At 44.6% G+C, this 27,388-nt stretch overlaps 1 long non-coding RNA gene across 2 annotated transcripts in view; it reads left to right on the top strand.

Annotated features, from left to right (window-relative positions):
• The window catches only part of LOC109489696, a 43,480-nt gene extending 16,428 nt beyond the window's left edge, over positions 1-27,052 (top strand). The window contains exons 3-6 of one of the 2 annotated variants that reach the window (XR_004621690.1): positions 12,865-12,908; positions 13,170-13,306; positions 14,625-14,706; positions 18,230-27,052. This is a non-coding gene — a long non-coding RNA (uncharacterized LOC109489696). Of the gene's footprint in view, positions 1-12,864; positions 12,909-13,169; positions 13,307-14,624; positions 14,769-18,229 lie in introns of both variants that reach the window. The other variant, XR_004621689.1, reaches the window with a different exon arrangement.
• The last annotated feature ends 336 nt before the right edge of the window (positions 27,053-27,388 follow it).

The following is a 27,388-nucleotide window of genomic DNA, read 5'->3' as shown; positions in this document are numbered from 1 at the left end:
TCCAAGACACTCAGCAATCACTTTAGAAACAAGATTCTTTTTTTTTTTTTTAAGATTTTGTTTATTCATTTAATGGAGAGATAGCACAAGCAGGGGGAGCGGCAGGCAGAGGGAGAAGCAGGCTCCCCACTGAGCAGGGAACCTGACACAGGGCTTGATCCCAGGACATGACCTGAGCTGAAGGCAGACACTCAACGACTGAGCCACCCACAAGCCTCTTAGAAACACGATTCTAATGACTATTTTTACTAGTACCAATTCATTATTCGTTCTGCAAATATTTTTTGGAGTATAATAAATAAGTCAGTGCTTAACTGACAGATAACTATGCAAATGACAGGGGACCATATGGTGGTTACAAGGCAGAACTTAAAATTTTAAAGGACAAAACACTCATATTCATGTATAGCAATTAACTACAGGACCAAGAACCATCTGTTGTGACTCACTTGTACCCCCAGATGCATATACAATCCTCAGTTTCACCTTGGTTTTTCTTGGTCCCATATTCCAAGGAGAGGAGTATCTTTTCCATAATTTTCTCATTATGTGTTAATGTTACCATAATGTTCTTACTGCGTTGCTGTATTTCCATATTTGGCTCAAAGATCGTGTGGTGGGTGTCTATGTATCTCAGCCTGTTTTCGGATTTTCTTCCCTTCCGTGTTAGTTCCTCTGTTCTGGCATGGAGGCAAGGCTTTTCCCTGGCGTATTTTCTAGAATTGCTCCATCTCACTCCATCTCCCTTGGGAGGAGGCAGGGGATGGAAGAAGAGCCGCATCTTGTTAGGCACAGCTTTCCTCACATACAGGGCACAAGAGCAGGTGTGGAGAGAGATGCTGAAATGTGTGTCCTTGCCCAGAGCTTCCTGGGCAAGTTGCATTGAGCCCATTTATCTTGTGAGAAGAGGTCTCAAATCCCAAGCATTTATCACTTCAGTTTTAATCTCCCGATGCCATGTTGTTCTCCTCAGAGGGAGAGTTTGAAGGTAAAAACACTAAGTCAAAGCCAAAGGGAGTGTGGGAGGGGAGTTCGGCAATTACCAACACATCTGGTCCCACACAGGAGACTGTCCATCTGGGTCCTTCAGTGAGGGGAGGTGTTCATATCCACCAACCCAAGGAACTGGGGGTTTCTGCTTCGTTTTAGCTACACGGATTCAAAAAAAATTTTTTCTAAGGCACCACCTTCCTGTGATCTTGTAAGAGACCACAACGGATAAACTTCCATTTATATCTAAAGAAAGGGTTTGAGCTCATTTACATGTCAGGCCACGGACATGAAAAGTCTGGGACCTCCCTGATTAAGGGTAATTCCAGACTGTTGTCCCTTTCCCTCTGACCAATGACTGTCCAGCTCACACTCTGTCCTGGACGTGCGGCAGGGGATGTGGCTGCATTCTGCCACGGCAGCAGAGCTGAACTGTCGTGACTCGTGCACGGCCACACGGCCTAAAGCACGTCATATTCAACCTCTTACGGAACAAGTTTAAGGCTACTGCCTTTGCGGGATCAGCTGAGAAATTTAAAATTCCATTCCTGAGTGACAACTCCAAGTCCAAGACCCATTATCTCCTAAACATATTTAAATTATCTTTCCTACTGTGCTCAAAATATCAAAGATTCAAGCCATTTGAATTCTCTTTGTTTGCAGTTAAAGAAACTAAAGTTTGGAGAGATTTCATGGGACCCTCCAAAAATGATTTTACCTTCCTTTTATGCAGCTTCAAACCTGTAAGACTTAACCTGTCCAGCGAAGTTCAGGGCAACATCTCCACCAGTGCCTTAAGCTTGGACACGTGTCATCGGGGGGGGAGCTAAGATACATCCCAGCATAGTAGGTCTTGGCCTTTGTGTGTTCTGTCCACTGTAGCGTGCAGTGGCTTCCTCCTCCAGAGACACAATGACCGCTAATGCCCCCTCCCCCGCCCGCCTTCATTTGGACGTTTTACTATTTCTAATCAATCAGATTTTTTTTCAAAATTTTAGATGCTCATGAGCATTTCATTAAGTGGAGCCTGAGATATTTCTGTAGCGTGCATACGTACAGGCACACACACACAAACACACACACATATATTTAAATTAATGGACATTTTTTTTCGGGCAGTTTTAGGTTTACTGAAAAAATTGAGCAGAGAGTACAGAGAGTTCCTATATATTCCCTTTATTCCCTGCCCCAAGGTTCCCTGTAGTTAATATCTTGCACCGGTATAGTGCATTCGTTACAACTGATGAGCTGTATTGATGGTTACTGTTAGCTAAAGTCTATAGTTTACAGTAGGGTTTACTCTTTGTGTGGTGCAGTTCTTTGGGGTTTGCCAAATGCATAATGTTACCATTATGTATCCCAGAATAGTGTCATTGCTCTAAAAATCCTCTGTGCTCTACCTACTCACCCCCACCCCAAACCCCCAGCAACCACTGATCCTTCTGTCTCCATGCCTCTTCCAGAATGTCATGGACCTGGAATCCTACCATATGTTGCTTTTTAAGAGTGGATTCTTTCACTTAGTGATGTGCCTTGAAGATTCCTCCATGTCCTCTGAACTGGGTCTTTCACAGATCAGAAAGTTTTTCTTCTTTTCTTAATAAAGTCCCTCTTACCAATTTTTTCCTCCATGAATCATGTTTTTGAGGTCTTAAAACTCATCACCAAATCCATGGTCCCTAAATTTTCTCCCATGGTTTGTTTCCAAGTCTTATAGTTCTGTGTTTTACATTTAGGTTTTCAGACCATTTTGAGTTAGTTTTTGTGAAGAGGCTAGGACTTGTGTCTAGGTTTATTGTGCTGCATGTGAATGCCCACTTGTCCCAGCGCCATTTGTTAAAAAGACTGTCCTTCCCTTTTCTCCACTGAATTGCCTTTGCTCCTTTGTCCATGGTTGGCTGATTATGTCTATGTGGGTCTATTTCTGGACTCTCTGTTCTGTTCCATAGATCCATATGCCTATTCTGTCTTGATTACCATAGCTTTGCAGTAAGACTCCATGTTGGAGTGAAGTCAGCCCTCTGACTTTGTTTTTCCTTCTTTAATATTCTTTTGGCTCTTCTGGGTCTTTTTGCCCCTCCATACAAACTTTAGTTTATAGATGACTACAGCGTAACTTGCTGGGATTTTTATTGAGAATGCATTGAATCCATAGATGAAGTTGGGAAGAACTGACATCAATATTAAATTTTCCTACCCATGAATATGGATTACCTTTCCATTGATTTAGATCTCCTTTGACTTCTTCCACCAGAGATTTGTAGTTTTCTCACATAGATCTTGTGCAGACTTTGTTAGACTTATATCTAAGTATTTCTCTCTTTTTTGGTGCTAATGTTAATGGTGGTGTGCCCCCCCCCAGCTTTATTGAGGTATAATAAATAAAAATTGTATACATTTAAGGTATACAACCTGATATTTTGTCATGTTTACATTATGAAATAATCACCACAATCAAGCTAAATAATATATCCATCACTCACATAATTACCATTTTCTTTCCTTTTTTAAAAATGGCTTTGTGTTTTTAATTTCAAATTTCTGTTGTTCACTGTTGGAATATAGTTGGTATATTGACTCTTATATATCATGCTGCAACTTTGCAGCCTTGTTTAATCACCCCTCAGCTCCACAAGTTTGTCATTTTTGTCGATTCTTTGGAACTTTCTACATAGACAATCATGTCATCTGTGAACAGAGACAGTTTTATTTCTTCCTTGCCAACCTGTATGCCTTTTATTTCCTTTTCTTGTCTCATTGTCAGCAATATATTTTCAGAGCAGTATATAACAACAGATATGATTATAGCTAACAAAGTGAATCTTTTATGGCAAGGTCTATGCTGTTTGAGTCTATGTTCTAAATGTGTCTTCCACGCATGAGTTAACATTCTTAAAAGCAGGGAATTTCTTTGAATTTATATATCCCTATGGCCTACCACAAAGTCTGTTAATGGTAAGCACTGAATGAGTGTTCAGTGGGAATGAATGTAAGGAATTAAAAGAATTAATATCTGTATCCAGGATCCCAGCAGAAAATAGAATTCGTCCAGAGATTGAACATGGTGGCTGTTGACCATGGCGTCCACTAGAGTCATGCGGGAGCTTTCATAGTCCCCGTGCCTGGGGGTGGGACAAGGCTTTACAGTCAATTCCAATGGCCAGAGAAGGTTGAACATCAGTACAGTAATGAAACAACTCCTTGTTTCCGGAAATGTAAGCAGGCTAAGGAAACCAAGGCAGGATGCCGAGGACGCTTAGTTTTAGGTGAAGGTGAAGGAGCTTGGTGAGCAGTCAGTAGCGCAAGGTAGTAGAGGTAGTAAGTGGTCACATGGAGACCCAAGCCCAGGGGTGTCTTATTCTGTACTCCAGATAAAATAGATACTCTGCCTTCTAAAATGAGCTTTTCTCTGAATCAAAATGTCACATTTGACCAAGCCTGAAGTTAAAAACACCTTCAAAGTAAGCACAAGAGGCTTCTCCTCTTAAAACCAGACCAGATGGATTAAGGTCAGAGTTCTCTTTGTGTGCTCAAGTGACTCATGGCCTGAAATAAAACCTGTCTAGTTTCTGTGAATAATGTAAGACATACGATGCTTTCTCCTCTCCTCCCCATTTTGCAGATACAATCGTGTCTGGACTTTTCTGGAAATAAATTAAATGGAAGCCAGAATGACAGATAGTAAATCTGCTGGCAGGTGCTCTGGGGGAGAGGGTCAGGAGGGTGGAAGAAGACACCGACCTTTGATTAGAGCAAAAAGCCAGAGACAGGGATTTGCAAAGCTTGGTTTCTCCCAGCATTGCTGGAGACCATAGATACATCCTAGCTTTTCCTTGCAGCAAAGAACTTAACGCAGGTACACTTTTAATTCATCTGCTACTCATTGTTGACTAGACTATGGAATGTCTAAATCTTCCGAGACCATCAGGTGCCTCTTAAAGTGAAGTGGCCTTCTGGTTTGGTGTAATAGTGATAGCATTTGTCTTTAAAATCCTTCACACTTTGCATAATTCCTTCCCAACTCCCAAAGTCGTTCAGTTTTATACTGTCCCATTCTGTTCATGCTGGGGCCTCTTCCCACTGCAGAAGGAATGATAGAACTGGTAAGGATTTTGGGGTCAGCGTGTGCCCTGCTGCTCACCACGGTCCCCATACCGCCTGCTAATGCTTGATCCAGTTGGGTTGTCTGTCTAGATGCCAGAGGCATCTCCTGTCCTACCTCAGCCAACTCCCAAGGATAGAGAAGAGAGGCAGCAGACATGTGTGTATGCACACATGTATTTTGTTTGGGGTTTTATTATTTTGTTGTCCATGCGGAATATTTTCTAAAAATGACTCTGAATATTTGTACTTTTATAAGCATAGACTTATAGCTCAGTCCTTATTCTCTAGATTATGTAGTTAAACATTATATTCATAATCATAAATGAAATTCAAGTGTGACACTTTATATGGAAAGTTCCAGAATGTACCTAAATTAGGTGGATTGAGATAGTTTAGTATGTGGGAAGTACCATGCAATTATGTAGATTAAAAACTACATCAGAGATATTAAAAATGTTTGTTTAACTTTGATCAATAAATAAACCAAAATCAAATGGTGTATAATTATAAACATTATAACATTATAATTATAAACATTAAAACAGCCTCCACGCTGATGATAAGAAAAACTGACTTTTTTCCAGTACCACTTAATTGGTGAAGGAATCAAGTTAAATATATGCCTTCCCTGCCTCAAATTATTTGTTAAGAACAAATATCCAGGTACCAATCTACTTTCTGTTATGAATGGGTTTAAGTTGAATAAAATTCAGGGTACAACTTGTAGAGAAAAGTCTATAATATAAAAGCACTAAAGAGTTGTGGGGGGAAAAAGAAGGAAGGAAGAGGGGAAGAGAGAATGAATAAGGAGGGAAGGATGAGATTAGCATTTAAATCAATAGGCAAAACCTCCCAAATGTGGGTAGACCTCATCTAATCAGTGGGGGGCCTGAATAGAACAAAAAGACCAGTCTCCACCGAGTAAGAGGGAATTTTCTAGCAGATGGATTTCCATGTCACTGGCACCACCAGCTCTCCTGGGTCTCCATTTTGCCGAGCCCCAGTGTGGATTTGGACTGGTCAGTCTCCATAGCCCATGAACCATGCCCTTGTAATGACTTCACACACACATCCTGTTGGTCCTCTTTCTCTGGAAGACCCTGACTAATGACACACCCCATCGTTCTCCATCGTTAACACACACACAGAGGTGTCCTGAGATACTGTAAAACAATATTTTTACGAAACAGAAGAACCTCGTCCCAGATATACAAGCCTTTACTTTATCTCCAAGAGAAGCCAGAGGTAAAAGGAGACATTTTAAAAACCAAATCACTGTGTAAACACCTTGCTCATTAAGAAGGACTCTGAGGCATTAAGCTGTCGGAATGCCTGCAGCGGCCACGGTCCCCGCCATGGTCCACGCCCACCGCCCCAAAGGCTTTGCAGACTGCCCAGCAGACCTCTATGAGACAGCCCCCTCACACATGCTCTGGATCTCTCCCGACAGAGCTGGGCCAGAAGGCAGGTGATGCTATGAGCACCCCTGTCTCCGCGAGCATGGAACGGCCCCTCCACCTCCCTGGTCCCTGGCACCACCTTCCACCAGGACTCCCTGCAGGTCCAGGCTCAGAGGCACACAGGTCACAGGGGCCACTCTAACAGCAAGCGGCACTTGCTTTTTACAAAACTAGCAGTCCCTACAGACTCTCAGTTGTGCCCAGAATTTAGTGCTCCTCCTTTCTGGTTTGTTTTTGGTTTTGTTTTAAGTAATAAACTTAATTTTTTAGAGCAGCTTTGGGTTCACACAGCCTGTCTTTACAGCGCCCTCTGCTGCCGCCTCCAGCCATTGCATCCTCTCTTACTGGGTCCACACCTCACCGGGTAGCAGGTGGGAAAGGAAAAGCCCTTCTTAATGTAAAGCAAGTATTAATTAAGCATCATCTTCTACTCTATGTCAGGCACCTTTTAAGACACTGCAGAAATAGCAAAGTTACACAGGAAAGTATTTTTGACACTATTTCTCATTTAATAATACATAATAAATAACATAAGGGATGATGTCAAAGAAAAATAGAGTGGAATCAAGTGATAGAGACTGAGGGGCTCAGCTAGTCACGAAGGGCCCCTCTCTGTTAGTTTTGGGTTTTTTTTAGATTTTATTTATTTATTTGAGAGAGAGTGTGTGCCAGTGGGAGGACGAGCAGAGGGAGAGGGACAAGCAGACTCCACACTGAGCGTGGAGCCTAATGTGGGGCTCAATCCCAGGACCCTGGGATCATGACCTGAGCTGAAACCAAGAGTTGGAGGTTTAACCCACTGAGCTACCCAGGCGCCTCTCTGTTAGTTTATTTCTGAAGCTGGTGTAGACATCGAGCCCTACCGATGTTGTCAAATGGAGAGACCATGGGGCAGATCAGAGGGAACAGCATATGCAAGGGTCCTGAGGCAGAGGCACAGGACAGTAAGTGAGTGAGGCCTGGGTGAGGAGTCTGGGGGGATTCCAGGCTCCCTCAAGGGAGACCCAGCTTTATTCTAGGTGGGACAGGAAGCATGGGGTTCCACACCATCCATCCCCTCACTGCCTATCCTGAGCCTCACCTCTCTTTCCTTGGGTTTGTGGGTATTCGGGGACATTTGCAAATGGGGAACCACATAGGATAGTCAGTAGAGCACAGGGTTCCAAGGCCAGGTTGGGTGACTCTGCCTCTGTTTCAGGAACATACTTCTTTCCTTCCTGGTTCCCTTAGGGGCTTCCTCTATCCCACAATCTGAAATCAGATTCTCCCTAATTGTAAAAGAGTTTTTCTATGACCTGGGAAATCCAGTTCCTTTTTTCTCGATGATGGCAAAGACTTTATTTTCTTATCCTCCCAGGAGGCAAGAGAAAATATTTATATTCCCTTTTTCCTGAAGCAACAAAACCATCAGGTTTCCAAATTTGGAAAATCCCGTTGTGCACATTCAGGCTCGCATTGCAGACTCCAAAATGAGAGGCATGGCCAGCGTCGGAGCAGAGGTCCAGGTGCCACACTGGATGGGGGTGCGTCTGGGATGCATCTGAGCCCCAGCTTCATGGCTCTGAAAGGCCTGGAAGGATCGGGAGGGGCTCAGATATGATGAAATACCGGAGCTTCCCACACTTTGCTTCCCAAACTTGCTACAGTGACACACAGAAGCAGTGACACTGGCCTGGGTGCCGCTTCGTCCACAGAGAGCAGAGAAGAAAAGCTCAGCCCCAAGAGCCAGGATGGGATACTGCGTCATGTCCACCATCAGACAAACGGGTAGAGAAGATGTGGTGTCTACGTGCAGCGGGGTATTATTCAGCCTTGAAAAATAAGGAAATCCTGCCATGCATCGCAGCTTGGATGAACCCAGAGGACACTGTACTAAGTAGAACAAGGCAGATGCAGAAGGACAAACACCACATGGTTCCCTTGCCGTGCGGGCCCTAGAGCTGTCCAGCGCGGGGAAGCAGAGCGGAAGGTGGGAGCCAGGACCAGGGGAATGGGGGGGGGTGCTGTTCGAGGGAGAAAGCTTCAGTTGTGCAGGATGAATGCATCCGGGGACCTGCCGCCCGCCCTGTGCCTGTGGCCAACGGCGCTATGCTTTGCCCTTGAAAGTCTGTTAAGAGGGTACATCTCATGTTAAGTGTTCTTACCAAAATAAAATAAGATTTAGGAAAAATAAAATTGATATTTTTTTAAAAAGAAGAAAAAGAAAATGCAAGCAAGGGCTTAGCCATGACAAAGTGGCCTCAAGGAGTGGAATTGCTGAAGGGGCCCCCAGGACTATGGAAGCCCCAGCCCCAGGCCCTGGCCATACTAGCCCCCCGGTGCACATCACCAGGCTGGTCCCCAGTGGGAAGTCTTGGGGGACGTGTGCTGGTCCTCAGGACCAGTGAGGCTCCCTTGCCCCGAGAAGATGTCCTTGTCTCCCTGGGACCTCAGTAAAGTTGCATTCTGGCAGAGGAAGCAAAGGCCAGCTCCCAGGGAGGCGGCCAGGAGGCTGGGGGCCCAAGCTGGGGAATGCCACCTCCCCCTGAATGGGATTGAGGCCTCTGTCACTTGTGACCAGGATATTTCTAACTGATTTGTTCTAATAAAAATAGCGTTTAAGATAGATAAAACATGAGGGCGTTTGTCATATTTGCTGATAAATTACTAAACATAATTTTTAAAATCAGCAATTATGTGAGATAAAACAATTAAAATTCCCTCATTCAATCTGTATCTTTTCCATTAAGGATCTTGCAACGCGATTCTATCATGACAAACTAAGTTCTGCTCTGCAATACGGGCCGATTACTTAGTGGACAAAGGGTGTTACCTATGAAGTGACCCAATCTGTGTGAAGTTCCCCAGGATCCTCCGGAAGAAAAAAAAAGTAGAAATCAATAAACACCTTTGAGTCCACAGATGGAAGACATTTTCAATGATGTTTCCACTGGTCTGAAGTGAAAAATAAAAACAAATAGAAAGTTAAATTCTCATTTTTCTACATTCTTAACCTCAGGAAGCGTTTTTTGTAAACAGTGGGGAAATAGTAGTGAAGTGAGCATGTGCCTCTGCGCCAAGCTCTTGGCCTGCGGATGGGAAGAGAGCCACCGCCAAACCTCCTGCCACCTCAGCACTTTTGCTGCCGTGTACCCATAAAAACCTTGTGGTCCCCAAGAAAGCAAACAGAGTTCTAGTTAAAATTCACAAAGAAAAGTTAAGAATTAAAAATCCACGCAGTTTTGACCTTACAATACCCTCTCACTCTTGCCCTTTGTGTGCCATCTTAAATCCAATTTCTTTCTGGGTCGTGTAAGAACGAGGTTTTCACTGGGAAATTCTACACCGCATTTTACTGGTCTCCACATATGCCTCAGTGTACAATGGCCTGAGTGCCCCCCAAACCCCCCTGTTCCAAGCCTCTGAGCCTGGAGTCTGTGTCCCCATCAGGCACACAGATACCAAGGGGAGCTCATTCATACAACAGTTGGGTTACTTTAGTCATAAAAGCCAACCAGTTGGCTGGTTAAACTTTTAAAATTTATTTGTCACCTGACTGGTTGTCTCTTCACATACATTTTATTTTATTTTATTTTATTTTATTTTATTTTATTTTTTTCACATGAATTTTAGAATTTATTTATGGCAATAATTTCATCTCTACTGAGGGAAATTACACGTTTTTTTGTCACTTAGTAAGGAGAACAGCATGGCTTATAATGCTTCTAGTGTGAATTCTTACCAGAACACAAACTCTAAGCTCAATCCCAGTAATTATGTTGGCCTTTACTGTTGACATATTTGCATTTTCCTTTTGCTTGGTTTGATTTTATATTTTCAAAATTGTCTACATTACTTAGTATATGTTTTAATATACACCATCTATGTATTTTTGAAGCCTATGTGGAAACAAATTTTTAATTCTTCAGAGAAAATGACTAAATAAATTGATAAGCTATATACCTTTGAGATTTTGTCATGAGTATCTACTTTTCTGCATAAAATGTCTGTGTAGATTGCCAATCACTACAAAAATTGTTGCAGACACCCTTGTTGTATGTGACTATTGACTGAAATACTGGTGAAACGTCTTTCCCGGTTGCTTCCCTGGGAGCCCTGTCACAGGCTGTTGTGGCTTCTGAGTGTGTGTGTGATTCTGTAACACTCATAATATTCCTCGACACCAGCATTTTCCAAACAACGAGCAGGAAAGCACCAGAGTCAGGAAACAGCTGAATGTCCACCAACAAGGAAATGGGAAAACCAAGGGTGGTACATTCATATAATGAAACTACTCAGCAATAAACTCGATCAGCTGCTGACACGCAGCGACACGGATAGATCTCAGAAACACTGCGCCAGCCACAGCACACGTGTGCCACAGGAGTCCACTTCCACAGGGTTCGGGGACACATGGGAAGCTGCTCCGTAGTCATGGAGACCAGATTAGCGGCTCTCTGGTGCCAGCAAGGGCGCGTGGAGACAGATGGACTGCAGGCCACAGAAAACATCTTGGGGATGCAGTGTTCTCTCTGCACATTTGTGGAAAAGGGATGTGTTTTGTTTATGTAAATTATACTTTACACTGTTGGTTGATTTTTTTTTTAAATGAGTGTCCTTTGAGATGTTCAGATGTGCTCGGCAAAAATGGAGTGACGTGGTGAGCTAACGCTGGGGACAAGCGGACAAGAGCAGTTAAACTGATTCATTTGTGCAGGAATTCCCAGACTGCAGTGAATGTACGGAGGGAAAGACTCTGCCCGCGGTCCTGAGGATGGAGCAGGAAGAGCGCCCTCGCTCACAGCTGCTCTGAAGGGCGCCAGGCATCTACACAGCGGCGTCTACACCACCAGGGCCACCATACACCCTGTCTGGAAAAATGTTTCCCCCACACGCCACAAAAATCACAACAGCAACCAGGTGGACTAAATTGAAAAAAAAAAGTCAATGAAAAGCTGGTGCTGTTGGGTATTTGGGATGGTTGTCCTAAAAGTTCAGTCTGACCTCCAATCCTTAAGCACACACCTCTCGGGTGTTTCTCTATTTCATTCTTACACTCAGACAATCAGACATTCCTTAAACTGTCACCACGGCATTCCTCAGCCTGAGAAAACCAGCTTTCCTCTTCATTATGGAATAAAAGCTAGGAAAATGCCATTATTCACAAAAATGGGAGTCTATACACTTTATAGACTAGTATTATTTTAATATGAACATTCTGGGGGGAAATCAGTTATATTTTCCTGAAGTATCTTCTTGGCAGTCTGTTAATGACAAGGCAGATGACTGCCGGGCACTGCTCAGGAGACAGTCTGCATCATACGGCAGCCAAGGATGGAGGGGCAGCCCCAGAGGCTGGGGTGACAGATGAGCACCTGCTCCTCCAGGCAGGAGAGTGGTGGCCGGAGCCCGGGCATGCCTGCTCTTGTGTCCCCTTGAAACTGAGGCAAAATAACAATGCAGCTTCTAGTAATTCATACCCCTCCAAAAGAGGATGATTTCTCATAATATTCCTAACTTAACAACAACAGCAACAACAAACCAAGAAACCACTCTTTGACACTTGAAAAACCAAATCCAAATTCACACGTCTTGGAGTTTGTCGATGGAAAGGTGACACAGAAGCTCCCCAAACCCGTCTTTGGGGGGGTTACACAGCGGTTCCAGTGATTGTAGTAGGAAAAGCCATCCACGTGTTCAAATTAAAATCTAGAGAATAAATTGTTGAAACATTTTCTTCCATCAAAAATAAAATTAAGTAAGAAAATACTGTAATAAGAAACTTACCTCAAAAGGATCTGTTTTGAAGAGCCGCAGAATCAGAAGAAACCAGGCCATAATCTTTTGAACCAGTTCTTGAAATCGTCCACTCTCGTTGTATCTGTTGGTCTTTCTTTAATTCTATTAACTGACTTTCAAATCTTCCCATAAAAAGTGTATAATTTATATTCTCTCGCTGCAGGAATATGAGGCCCATAGTCCTTGGAAGCCTGTATCTGAGAACTATCTGGACCACATTATACATTGATTTGCTCTTGGCTTTGAAAATGGTTTTAATTCTGTTTGCAACCCCATTTAAAGTATCTATTAAAATGCTCTGGTATAATCTATGTGCCTGGCTTTTGAAACCTGCTCCAGCAACAAAAATGCCATTTGCATAATGCCCGTGTCAGCTAATGGTGCATAGCAGTGTAATCACAGACTTGCAGAAAATCAATAGTTGTACTGACTGAAATATTGTAAAGGGGTGAAGAAAATAAGAATTTTTAATTATTTTTAATGCCTTGGCTATTTAAACTTACCAGTCTTTTAAAATGGATTTCTCTAACAGGACACAGGGATCTGTCTGCTACCAGTTTGCTTGGCGACACGAAGGTGAGTTTTCTGCCTCGTTGTGGCCCTTCCAGTGGATGACGCAGCCAATGGGATAGGGCCCCAGAGCCAGGCCCAGGCATTAGCTTGTGGCTGGTGCCCTTCATAACAGGAGGCTCCCCAAGTGCATGTAACACGAGTCTTCACAGCAAGGCGGCATGAAAAGAGTTAGTCCTACAGGAAGATTTTTGCTCTGTAATTCTGGAGTAAAGAATTGAAGGCATTTATGTGGCAATTAAGTATGAATGTGCTCATTTCCTACAGGCCAGCTATGTGACTCTCACCCGGGGAAATCTTCCACCGACTCAGCACCCCACAGACGATGCAATCAGAGCTTCGGTGGGGCTGACGTGCGGCCGCGCTTCCGGATAGGAGGGAAGATCACGTCGTGTGCTTGACAAGTGAGCATGTTTCTGTGGGGGGGTAAGGCTATAAGACAGCCATGACCCACTCCAGATTTTTGTGCCATCACTGTAATATGTTATCCTTAGAATAATTAGGTTTCCAGTTCATGGAAATGCTGAGAAAGTGTAGATTTTGCTGGGTGCAAGGAGATGAGCATTAGTTTCCTCCGTTAGTCTTGGTTTCTACCTTCTGGTCTTCTGTGCACAATGCAGCCACAGGCCCGGTTTTGGGAAGTGTGGCCGCTGGGCAGGCCCTCTCAGGTCCCTGGTTCCTACTTAGGAAGAGAGGTCCCCATTTCTGAGGTTCCCCATTTGTGAAGGTCCTCATCAGCAGAGCAGATGGGGAAAGCTGAGGAAAATCTTTCCCTTTTTATGCACATATAAACAGAAGGCCATCCACAGGCTTGCTGGCTTTCTTCCGTCCCTGTGGGACCCCATAGCGGGAGCCTCCAATGCCCGTGGAAGCACAAGGAAACGGATGGTAGATTCAGGGGACCCGCCTGGCGAGCGGATGTTGGTGCCGTGGGTGGAGCTGCCTGTCCCGCTGCAGAGTCTCTGTGCGGCCCTGCAGGACCTTCTGCGCGTTTTCACAGCATCGTGTTGTATGAACCACTCCATGCATGCATCACACGTGTTTGTCTGAAATCACATAAAGAAATATAATCTGTGAGGAGTCTGGATAGCAGCGTGGCTCTAGTCCTCTCTATGTCATGGGTTCCCGGGGGCCAGGGTTAGATGCCTGTCCCACGTCCTGCTGACAGAGCAGGCAGGTGGTGCCTCCCAGGCAGGGCCCCTCCCTTCTGTGCCACATCATCCACAGCGCCATCAAGCGGCTACGAAGAGCGTGCACGTGGACGCCTGTGGCCCACGCATGGCCTCACACCTATTTTTTTTTTTTGGCCCACACTGTACTTTCAAAGAAAATGTAAATAGTTCTAATATATAAAATTTGAGAATGCTCACATTAAAAGTGTCTAGATCCTGGCTTCTCCAGAAAAATCAGTAGCTCCAACCCTCCAGCTTGGCAGGAGCTGCGTGGGCTGAGAAACAATGACCTTACAGGATGGTCGTGAGCTCTCCGTATGCCCAGGCCCTTCCAGGCCCATCCACTTACTTACCACTCAGCCCCCCGAGGTGGGCAGGTAGCCACCCTGCTTTAGAGAAATGATGGTGACCTTGTCCTCAGAGCAACACCAGAGCCTCAGAGTGAACCCGGAGCACCCCCCTGCCTGAGGGTTCAGCTCCCACTCCTCCATGATTCCCCTAGTCTCATAGATAGAGCCTTTGACTCACTATTATTTTTTTAATTTACAAGGTTGCTGTAGGAATTTCCCCCAGAGGCAAGCCCAGCCAAGGTGCTGACATCGGACTGCCAAGGATGTGAGGCAACAAGAGAGGTGATGGGGGTCCTGGGACATGGGACACAAAACGTTTGGATCCATGCTGTCTGGGGTAACAGGTGCCAGCCTCTAGAAAGTTCTTCAATAAGTTTTCAATGGGGCATGCACATTTAGAGAAAATACATTGTTTACTGACACCATTTCAGCTAAGCATTAGGAAAAAATTAAGAAATGTATAGCTTCTTGGGGCGCCTGGGTGGCGCAGTCGTTAAGCGTCTGCCTTCGGCTCAGGGCGTGATCCCGGCGTTCCAGGATCGAGTCCCACATCGGGCTCCTTGGCTGGGAGCCTGCTTCTTCCTCTCCCACTCCCCTGCTGTGTTCCCTTTCTCGCTGTCTGTCTCTCTGTCACATAAAAAAAAAATCTTAAAAGAAATGTATAGCTTCTTGTAAAATGTTCTTTTATTGAGCAACTGGCTTGCATATTTCAAGAATTTAGGATTAAAGTTATTCCTTATGTGCAAAGTAATATAAATGATGATCATTAAAAAAGACATTAGAGGCATTGATTAAATTATGTTGTTTTATAGGATTTGTTCAGCACATTAAAGTGTTTAAAGATCAATATGTTTTTGCTGTTGACATAAAGAGAGAAGACAAATATTAGTAGCAATTCACTTTTTGAACTGAATCTGTTTTGCTCTTATTTAAGATTTTTTTCTTCATGACACCAAAAGCAAAGCAAAATTTTTTAAAAAGTAGGACTATAGTGGGGTGCCTGGGTGGCTAAGTCGGTTAAGTGTCCAACTCTTGATTTTGGCTCAGGTCATGATCTCAGGGTCTTGAGATTGAGCCCCTCGTTGGGCTCTATGCTTAGGCGTGGAGTCTGCTTAAGATTCTCTTGTTCCCTCTCCCTCTACTCCTCCCCCTCCCTCTCTAAAAAAAATGTAAAAATAATGAATAAATTAATTAATTAAAAGCGGGACTAAAGCAAACTACAGAGCTCCTGCACAGCAAGGAAAACCATCAGTAAAATGAAAAGGTAGCCTGTGGAATGGGGGAAAATAGTCGCCAATCATATAAGAGTTAACATACAAAATATGTAAGGAACTCATACAACCAAGTAGGGAAAAAAATCCAATTAAAAAATGAGCAGAGGACCTGAATAAACATTTTTCCAAGTAAGACATGCAGATGGTCAACAGGTACGTGAAAAGGTGCTCACCGTCACTCAGCATCAGGGACACGCAGATCAAAACCACAATGAGATGTCCCCTCACACCTGTCAGAATGGCCATTAACCAAAAGATAAGAAATAAGTGTTGGCAAGGATGTGGAGAAAACCCTCGTGCACTGTTGGTGGGAATGCAAACCGGTGCAGCCGCTGTGGGAAACGTATGGAAGTTCCTCAAAAAACTAAAAATATAACCACCATATGATCCAGTAATTCTGTTCCTGGGAATATATCCAAAGGAAATGAAACAGTATCTCCAAGAGATGTCTACACCCCATGTTCATTGCAGGATTATTCACAGTAGCCAGGACAGGAAAGTAGAGTGTCCATCAACTGATGAATGGATAAAGAACGTGTGGTACACGTTTATAATGGAATATTACTCAGCCATGAGAAAGGAAGTCCTGCCGTTTGCAGCAGCATAGATGGGCCTTGACAGCATTATGAAATAAGTCAGACAGAGAAAGATAAATACTGTCTGGTGTCACTTATACGTGGAATCTAAAAGAAACCAAAAAACAAAAAGCTCAAACTTGCAGAAGCAGAGAGTAGAATGGTGGTTGTCTGGGGCTGGCGGCGGTGGGGGAAATAGGGAGACTTGGGTAAAAGCATACAAACTTCAGCTATAAGATGAATAAGGTTTGAGAACCTAAGGCATGACACAGTGACTATAGTTGCTAATACTGCATTGCGCACTTGAAATATACTGTAGTAGGACTTAAATGTGCTCACACACAAAAAAGAAATAAAGATGTGGGGTGATGCATATGTTTAACTAGACAGAGCGAATCCTTTCACCGCACATAGACCAGATCACCACGACGTACACTTTAAATATTACAATTTTGTCATTTGTTCCTCAGTAAAGATGAAATTTAAAAACTTTTTCCTTCAAAAAACTGAGAACCAGAAAATCCCCAAAAGCATTTAAAAAGTAATTAAATACCTGCTAAGACCCACTTTCCTGTGAGATCGTAGCAATGCACTTTGCAGAAGTTCCACATCACCAACGCGAGCGCCACTCGCTCCCTCCCTTGCAGACGCTATTTCGAGGAGATGTAATTCGGTCTGTCGAAAGTATCTTGCCTAGAGACAGACGTGCGCTCAAGTCTCTCCCAGAGCACATCAGAGAGAGACTGCAATACCCTGCTAAAATCGTAGTTGCTTAATCTGGACTCAGCAGGACCACACATAAGACTGGCGTTTTGAAAATGTGGAAGAGGACCTGTTGGGGTGAATCAATGTAAGCATCAGATGCAATTCAGAAGTCCTCCGTCAGGGAGTGGGGGTCATGGAAATCTGGTGGTTATGACAAACGTTTCCCAAGTGCTTACCGGCAAGACAGTGGAACCCCGCGTGGACCTCCTGGTCTCAGGGCACTACCCGCTTTCCCTTTCCTTTGTTAGGATCCATATTTGAGAAGAAGAGACAATACGCAATTTAATAACTGCTTTGGTGATGGGGTGCCTGGATGGCTCAACCCGTTAAGTGTCTGACTCTTGATTTCGGCTCAGTCATGATCTCAGGGTCGTAAGATCAAGCTCCGTGTGGGGCTTGCTCTGGGCATGGAGCCTGCCTAAGATTCTCTCTCTCCCTCTGCCCCCCCCAAATAATAATAAATAAAAATAAAACAACTGCATTGAGGATGCTGGTGTACCTCCTGGATCTCCCTCCCCACCTGGCCTTCACCCCCAGCTGCTGGGAGTACCTTTGCCGACAGCGCCCAGATGGGTCTCTCCTCGGGAACTGCCCTCAGCAAAGGACACTGCCTCACCCGGCCCTCCCTGAACGGTGCAAGGCCCGGACCCTTTACCTCTCAGAAAAGCCACGTCTGCTCAGACCCGAGCCCACGGAGGCTGCTGCTGCAACCAGTCACAGCCGACTCTGCCCTGCCAGTCCTGCTGCCCTAACGCCCTCACGAGGTGACTGGCTCCCAAGAGGGCACCTCAAAGATCCTGCCTGCAAATCTCCCTTCAGACTCTGTTCTCTAAGGAATCCTGCCAGTGTGGCTTCATATTTTATAGGAGTGTTGCAGATATAGCAAACTGTCCCAACCGTCATTAAATTGTCATGTGCTGGCCTCAAGATTTTCTCTTAGAGGGTGGTATTAACTGACATTGACAAAGGAATGCTATTTTTGTTCAATGGTGACAAAATTCACATGACATCAAAACAGCTGTCAAGCAGTCAATTTCGTGGAGACAAAAATTATAAAATTAATTATTTTGAAGCATCATTGTCTGTTTTGGGGAGGTATTTAATTACTTGAAATTTATGGCTATTAAATTCAAGTGCGCTGCCTGAATTTAATAATTAATTAACAAAGCATAACAGTGCTTCCCTTTCCAGGTGCGCTTGGAACAATCTCGATGAAGGGGAATCTTGCCTTCAAGCACATTGTGAGCTGTTCTTATCAAAAACCAGTCTATGTTCTACGAGTTTTCGATGGAATTTGGAAGAAAAACATGCCGCTTCCGAGCTGATTTTGGAGGCAAGGCACTCTGGATGCATTCAAGATGCATTCTGGATGCATCTGAGCAGCGAGAGCAGGGAGCAGGGTGAGGGACAGATCCAGAAGCAGTGCCGTGCCCATCCCCACCTGACACCGCCCGCCACGGAGCACTCGTTTTAGAATCCACTTCAGAGTAATGCCACTGAAGGTCAAACGGCAGGATGGGGGACTGAGTCAAAGTAGAGTGATCAGGTGCAAGATGAGACATTTTCTATTTCTTCTGGCTCCCAAAGCTGCCCAGCCTTGCCAAGCTGTGTCCCTGGGGCCCCGAGAATTGTGGGCCCAGAGTGGGGAGCCCCCCATTCTGGGAGTGGCACCTGCTGCATGAAAGGCAAAGGCAATGGGCACCGCTGGTCTGAACGGTGCTTCTCCTCTGGGCCAACGCTTTTCTGACCTCCCCTAGTCTAAGTAAAGGGAGGTGGGTCAACAGAAAGGGTTTCCAGCAGTGCATGTGGGTCCTTGAGGAATGTGGCACGGAGTTTTGCATTTCTTTACCTCGAACTTCTTGGAGAAAGTTACCAGCAGTTCAGTGAGAGCCATGTGACTGGCTCACACGGTGCCCAAGGAGCCACGGGCAGAAAGCAACCAATGAATCAGTGGCAGGGATGGAGCCACGATGGACGCAGACCATACATTATGTCAACCGGTGCAAATCAGCAGAGCTCCCCTGTTAAAGACGGAAGGGAGGGAGGAGGGAAGGGCCATGGCCAGTATTTATAAAATAAAAAAATCTAGCATCTTGCCACCTACAGGAGGCGTACTTGAAATAAAAATTCCTGTGCATTAGAAAGTAAGCTGTGCCCTGCTGATGCTGACGGAGAGAACGAGGATGGACACTAGTGGGGATCCAGGATTTCAGGGACCACAGGAACCCTCCACGGCTTCACCCTGGCTGAACAGCCCCGGGCATCAGCTTAAGTCTAACACGCATGGACGTTCTGTGGGTTGGAACAAAAACGTTTCCAATTGTGTGTGACCTACTTTACCTAAGTTTGCCGACGGCCAGGTACACACATTCTGGTTTCCTCTCTCTCCAGCTCCCACTTTTGTCCCCTCCCTAGTTTAGCCCCAGTACAGAGGTTCCCTCTGAGGATTTATTTTTAAACTGATAATATTATGTCCCCAAAACAAAACTGCAAAAAACCCAATTGTATAGCAAGAATAAACTGACAAATTCCCTGACAAGAGCCGGCTTCCAAAATACAAGTGAAGATACAGCTCAATAAGATCAATTTTCCACACAACTTAGAAATGGGTTCTCCTTCTAAAAGTGGCATTTCAACCACTGGAAAGCATCAGCTGTCACTGTCTAGCTGGAGGGGTTTGGGAATGTCCAGCTGTGATCAAGCCGCCTAAATCCCATGGAGGAGGAGCAGATGGCTTGGACTCAAAGGTGCTTGTCGCTCAGGGAAGCTGAGATCACAATGAGTTCGTTGTGTCTTGTCTGAAGAGTCAGTATTTGTCAAAGAGAAGCATGTACGAGTACTGTAGACCACTGGCCCGCAGAGTCAGGACTTGCCAGTGTCCCAACCATGTGCGGGGTGAAGCTGTCTTGCCGGCCGGCGCTGGAGGCCCTCGTACGGGAGTGATGGATGCGTCAGCCACCGCAGGACAGCTCAGTTTCTGATTCAGAGCCGTGTCCTAAGGCTGCCGCCTGGCAAGATGCCATCCAAGCATCTTACGCACACCTGTTTTCCACCCAAAGCAGTCTCCTAAGAATGACTGGCTTCTAGTATTGAAGAGAGGATGTGTTGAAGAGAAGAACTGAGCTTCTGTGCTTCACTCGTTGGAAAGTAATAAACTGGCATTTTGGTTTATACATCAGTCTCTTGAGAGTTTGGTTAACTTGAGTTAACTATGGATGCTACCCTGGACTGAAGACCCTACAGTTCCCAGGAGAACACGTCTGAGTAGCCAGCAGGCACCTTCTTCGGCATCAGAGCGGGGTCAAGGCTTCAGCACTGATGAAAATGACAGAAAATGCAGAATCCGCCCTCCACCAATACCCCCAGAACCCTCTTTGTATTTCACTTTCCATCAGAAACCATTTTCTCCGAGGAGGAAGTTCCTAGATGTTTTGTTTTCTGGGTCTCACTCCAGCACAAGCATCTCCTTCAGAACTAGATATCCCAGAGGGAGGATTCAGAATGACACAGAAGCCCTCATTCTCTTTGAAAAAAGCTGTCACATACTTCACTGCAAATGATCAGAATCATAGTTTAATCCATTTCAAGTCACCGGTCACAATATTGAAAACTTCTGCCTGAGGGAGTACACACAAAGTGGATTCGTTCTTCTAAGCTCATCAAGATAAACTTCTGTATTAGTAATAATGCCAGAAATAAGGAACTTATTTTAAATAATGACCACAGTTTCTGGAACTCTCCCACCTTTTATTTGTCTAAACTTTTCTTTCCCCATTGAATTGTTAACATTGGTACAAAACAGTTCTTCCAGATTTGTTTCTTTCAAAACGAATTTATTACACATTTAGTTCTCCTAAAATGTGCCAGACTGACAAACTATAGATCTCTCAACTCTAAATCTGTAAACTGAGAGTCTTGTTAGAAAAATGAGTTGCATTAAGGGAGAAAATAAGTTGCATGAGGGAAAACGGGATTTGTCCTGAGCGGAGAGCAGCCGTGGCGTTTGAGGTGTGACCAGAAAGAAAAGAAAAGAGTATTTGCTTTCTATTGTTTGAGATGAGTTACGTCTTGTACCCTCAGGTTCAGGCTGAAAGCTGTGAGCAGAGTCAGGAGAAGGGGCTGACACTCCTCACCCTTCCTTGGGGCGCCTATGAGGGTTTCTCAGCTAACCCCCCAGTTACCCCCATTTCACAGACGTAGGAATAGAGGTGCAGGAGGTTTCAGAATTCACCTTTTATCGGCTACACATCAGTTACCTGGACACCTGACAGCAAGAGGAAGAAGAGGAAATGGACACGCAGCCCACGGGGGTTCGGGATTAAATCAGGGGTTCTGCACAGATGCTTCCTTCGGCCAGCAGCATCTGCCTGCTGGGGGGGGAGGTGGGCTCAAGGGGGGTGTCTAGCTGGACTGGTGCAGAGAAAGAGTGAGCTCGCTGCACTGTGAGGGACACAGAAGAGGAAAGGGTGTCCGATCGTTCTGTGCGTTCACGTGAGGTGCCGGATCTAGGGCTGCTGGTGGAAGCAAAACAGGGAAGCAGGCGGCAGACGGATAGAATTGGAACAGGCGGAAATAGATTTTTAAACCCAATTTCCATTTTTCCATTTGGCTTTGTTAAGAGGAAGTTTTCTGAGTTGAGGCCCCCCTCCCACTGAGCGGGGAGCCTGACATGAGGCTTGATGCCACGACCCCAAGATCATGACCTGAGCCGAAATCAAGAGTCCGAGGCCCAGCCAGCCGACTAAGCCACCCAGGCACCCGGAATCCCTTTTAAAAAGTCATTTAGTTACTGTGAGCACTTGGTAACTGTTAACAGCACCAAAACTATTCGTGATAATTATTGGTCATAATCATTGACAATTTATAGCAAGAGGCAGCAAATTATGGCCCACAACCCACTTTTAGGCAGCCTGCGAGCTAAGAATATTTTTTACATTTTTAAATGTAAAATGGGGGGAGAAAAGGAGACCATTATTTAGTGACATGTGAAAGTTAACTGAAATTCAAATTGTGTCTGCAGCACATGTCCAAAATAAAGTTTTATTGGAACACAGCCATGCTCCCCCATTTACAGATGGCCTGTGGCTGCTTTCCTGTTCCCATGGCAGACTGAGGAGCTGCGACAGAAGTTTGCAAACCGCACACGTTTACCATCTGGCCCTCCACGGAAGGTGTGCCAGGCTGTGACAGAACAAAGTATTCGTTTCTTCCTTAGGTCACTCCATGCCTGTTATCAAAATGTCGCGGATGGCCAGCTATGAAGACATGCATAAGTTTATCAAAGATATTTGGAAAAGAGAGAGAAATCAGAACCACACGAAATGGGTAGTTGTGAAATAAAAGTTAGGGGCACCTTCCCAAGATGGATTTGAATTTCACATTCTGCAAAGACTCACGGTTCTTAGATGTGCTCTGGGATTTAGAGGGTGAGTTCATATCCACAGTGTGCGTGAAAGAGCAACACTGCACAGGAGAGTCAAAACCCCAATTAAAGTGGAAAGGTTTGGAAAATGCTACATGGACGCAACACCTGGACCCTCATGTTCATTGCGGCATTATTTACAGTAGTGAGGATATGGGAGCAACATTCATGCCCATCGTTAAAGGAATGGATAAAGAAGGCGTGGTATATACATACGTGGAATATTATTCAGCCATAAAAAGGAAATCCTGCCATTTGCAACAACATGAATGGACCTGGAGAGCACAATGCCAAGTGAAACAAGTCAGTCTGAAAGAGACAAATACTGTATGATCTCATTTGTATGTGGAACTTGAAAAAAAAAGAAAAGAAAGAAAGAAAAAACCCAATGTCATAGAAAAGGAGATCAGATTCGTGGTTCCCAGAGGCAGGGATGAAGGGGAAAGGGATTGGAGGAAAGTGGTCAAAAGGTACAAGCTTCCAGTGAGGAGACAGGAACTAGGGTGTGAGGTACGCGTGGACCGTAGTCACCACGGCCGCGTGATGCACAGGGTTACGGGAAGCAGCTCTGAAGGGATGAGCTCTCCTGGGGATCTATTTCAGATGATGGATGCTCACTACATTGACAGTGGTGACCATTTCACAATATCTGTAAGTCAAGTCATTGTACTGTATGTCCTTAATAAAACTGGAACAAAGTTTTTAGAATGGACAGGTTTCTGCTCACATCACAATAACGCTGCTGGGATTGTCCACTCGGCTGATTGCTAAGCAATGTTTTCTTGGGAGTGGGGTGAGGTCCAGAATGACAACAGCTAGTGGCCGATGATGGACATTATAACAGGCATCCTCAAGATACAAGAAGCTAAGATCATGGCAGAAACGTGTGCCACGTGCAGGATGCAGCCCTCCATGGATGCCTGGTGTGCGCCGTCCCAGAGGGCTGAGTTGGAATTACTGACTCACGTTTCTATTACGCTGCTGCTCATTTGTTTCTTGGATTTTTTTTTTTTTAGGGGTTGGTTTTTTTGCTTTTTAGAATGCTTGCTACATCTAAGAAACCAAAGAATCAATGTGACATAGTAAAACTTTGACTCCTTTGAGTTTAAGAGAACATTGGCATCACTGGGCTGGGATTGTTTCTCTTTGGCACACGCTGCACCAAGGTGCAGAGAAACCCCCAGGTTCTCACCCACCGCCACCTTTCAGGTTCAAAAAATATAGTTTTAAAATATAGACCTGATTTCCATCCTTGACCATGAGTCAGGTTGCTTATATTCATAAGGCACAAAGAACCCAAGCAGCAAAATGATCATTAACGTGGAAATATATCATTAGCCACAAGGGCCTGGATCAGAGTTATAAACCCTCAAGGGCCTGTGAAACCATCCAGAGATTTGAAAAAAGGAAGAAAAAAATGTGCATTTCAAAACTAATCTCTATTTAATTAACTGTTTACAAAATATAGCATTGGGTCAGCAATTTAACTGAGTTTTCTCTGATAGAGTTGTTGGCTGGGCGTGTCATGGGGGCCACACCCTACTCTCGGTCCCTGCCTTTCCCGCATTTTCACTTTAGGGAAAGAGAAAAAAATGACAAACATGAAGTCGGGTAAGACCAGAGCTATGAACAGAAATCCCACAGGGTAGGAGAACCCAGGGGTCAGGTGGAGGTGACCTCTGGCAGAGAACTGTGTGAGGAGGGGCCACCCCACATCCAGGGAAGGGGAACAAATCACATTCGCAGTTCTAGATTTTCTAGTTACCACATTGTGAAACTAAAAAGAAGCAGGCGGGCTTAATTTTAATACCATATTCTGTTTAACTCATTATACCAAAATATTATTATTTGGACATGTAATTGACATCGACAATTTTAATGAGATTTTTGCTGTGTGGACATGATTAAAGCTGATTGAAATAGACAATAGTGTAGCATTAATCTAGGTGAAGCGGGTTTTATTGGCACTTTTGGCCAGGCAGGACTTCAGGAAGCCATTCATCTTTCTTTTGAGAATCTTTTCCTAATGTACAGGCCAGAAGGATTCCTGATTGGGATATTTGGGAATATCTCACATGAATTATTTTAGAACTGCTTTCTTAGGTAACTTGCAATTTCTAGTATGATCAAAGCCTGTTATATCTCTCCCCGCAAAGAATTTGTACTCATAAAATGTGTGTAAACTGGTAAGGAAGTGGGAAGCAGAAAATGAGATTCTGTAAAACAATTAGGCCATGCACCTCTAAGAACACACGTACATCCAGTTCACTAGAACATGTTCGGAGGCAGTGCTGACAGACTTGCTCCTGGCTGCCACTAACTGCAGACCCAGAGGACCCTGGTGAGCACTAAATGTCACGAAGTCGCACCCTTGCTGGAGGCCAGGTCGCGCATCTCCCTGGGAATCCGCCCTGTGACAGAGGAACAATAGAAGGAGCTGTTTCCCAAATTTAGGAGAGGATTAAGAATGACCTGGATGCTTGCTGACAATACAGATTTGGAGCCCAAAGCAGGGAAATCTTGCATGAGCAACCACTGTGGATCGAAGTGAAATTTCCAGTACCAAGGAGGAAGAGAGGGAACCTGGGGTTCCTGCCCTCCCCGCCACATCCCTCTGCACCTCCAGCTCCCAGGTGCCTCCCTGTCCATTTATAGCAAGGGGAACACGGGGACATGCCGGTCAGGGCAGATACTTCTGTTTCTTGGCTACAAGGGATCCTGACCCTAGGTTTCAGAGTCCACCTGCTGCTGGCAAACAAAAACTACTTTTCTCTTGGGGTGTGTGTCAGCGATTATGAAAGTGAGTGCCCTGGGACATTGTGAAATCCTTACACGGGAGAAGCCGCCCTGGCTTTTGGTCTCTGTGAGATAATCATCCCCATAGCAGGCTCTCTGCCAGCCAGGACCTGCTGCACTTCTCTGCCTTGTGTTTTAAAATATGGTGTAATTAGAATATGAGCAGACATGTCCTGAGGATGAAAACAAGATGGCAGATAAGCCCCTGAGAAGATGCCTAATGCCATTAACTGTGAGGAAAGTGCAAATTAAAACCATGCGGGATATCACTACAGACCTAACGGTATGGCTGAAATAAAAAATATCAACAACACCAAATGCTGGTGAAGATTCAGAGGCACTGAATCACTCCTGCACCCTGGAGGGAGTGTGCATTTGCTCAGTCACTCTGGAAAACAGTGCGGAAGTTTTTACAGAGCTAAACACACAGTCACTGTATGACCAAGCAAGGACACCTTGAACATTTATTCCGCGGAAACGGAGGCTTATGTTCACGCAAAAACCTATATGCAAATGTTCAGAGAAGCTTTATTCATAAATCTATAAACACCCCAGATGCCCTTCTGTGGGTGAATGGTCACAGACTCTGGTATCTCCGTACCATGGAATTCTACTCAGCAAGCAAAACTGACCATTTATTTATGCAACAGATTACAAAGGAGTTCTACTGAGGGAAAAAATCCAATTCCAAAAGGTTACTATTAAAAACCAATTCACCTGAGTAAATTTTAAAGATTTTATCGGCTTTATTCAATGATTCGTGAATTGGGCAGCATCACATCTAGCAGATAGGACAGAGACTCATTTCACACATGGTACAAAACAGAAGACTTGTACAGGCAGAAGTGGGCAGGACAAAAAAGTTACTAGCAACGAGTGGATTGTTTTAGGCAAGGCCACCTTCCTTTGGGGGAAGGCCAAGGGTCCATCGGGCAGATGACCTCACTAGTGCTGACCAGGTAATCCCAGACTGACTGGTTAAGATTACACTCCTGGGAAAGGCTGAAACCATAATTAGGTTAGATGTGAAGTCTTGGTTTGGTGACATGAACTTATCCCAAGTGACTCCATTTTGGGCCTGTTTTCTCTGTCTCTTTTTTTAAAGTAATCTTATGGGACTCGAACTCACAACCCTGACATCGAGTTACTTGCTCTACTGACTGAGCCAGCCAGGCACCCCTGTTTTCTCTTTTTAACCATACCATATGATTCCATTTTTATATCATTCTTGAAATGTCAGAATTATGGAGATGGGGAATAGACTAGTGAAGAGGAATGATTGCCCAGGTTAGCGATGGCGTGGGGAGGACAGGGGTCACCCGAGGGGGTCTTGTGGTGATGAAAATGCTGTGTCTTGACTGTGTTAGTGTCAATGTGCTGGTTGTGACATTGTCTGGTAGTTTTGGAAGACATTACCCTCTGGGGAAATTGGGTGATGGGTGCTTAAGTTGGGTCTGTATTATTTCCTACAACTACATGTCAATGTACAGTTTTCTTTAGATGAAAGTTTAGTTTAATAAGATATGGTGTAACTGTAGATGTCTTATGCACCCCAGCCTGCCCACACACACAAGTATACTGTCCCCTTACCCTCATAGGCATTCGAATTTCTGAACTCTTCTAAACGGCAATTAAGTGGCCCAAATGATTAATTCACCATTTGAAAGTTGTTATTAGCTGCTGTTTGTCAAAAGAGTCTATCATTTTTATCCATTTCATGTCACTGAATCATTACCCCTTATCCATATCACTGAGGGCACACAGCCAAAAGTTTTGTATAATCTTTTTTAGTTCTATCTAAGCAACATTTATGATAGGAAACAGATGCTGAGATGGTTTTGTTGAACCGCGTATGACAGAATGACTAAGCAGGAAAAGTAGATGATGCTGGGGGCAATGAGACTCGGAAGATGGGAGACCATGGCCCACAAAGCAATGACCATAAATGAGGTATTTCAAGTAGGCAAGATTGCTTTCGTGACAGTGCCTACAATTTGCAAGCAAGTGCAACCAGGGAATCAGGGTTGAACAGTCAGAGGGCTCACACATGTGGGTGATGAAGAATAAGACCCCAGTCCACAAGCAAGGAGAGCCACCACATAAATGTGATCTTCCATTTCATCTTTCCTAGA

Source organism: Ailuropoda melanoleuca, chromosome 17, assembly GCF_002007445.2.
Source record: "Ailuropoda melanoleuca isolate Jingjing chromosome 17, ASM200744v2, whole genome shotgun sequence".
NCBI classification, from domain to species: domain Eukaryota; kingdom Metazoa; phylum Chordata; class Mammalia; order Carnivora; family Ursidae; genus Ailuropoda; species Ailuropoda melanoleuca.
This window is presented reverse-complemented; position numbering and strand designations above follow the sequence as displayed.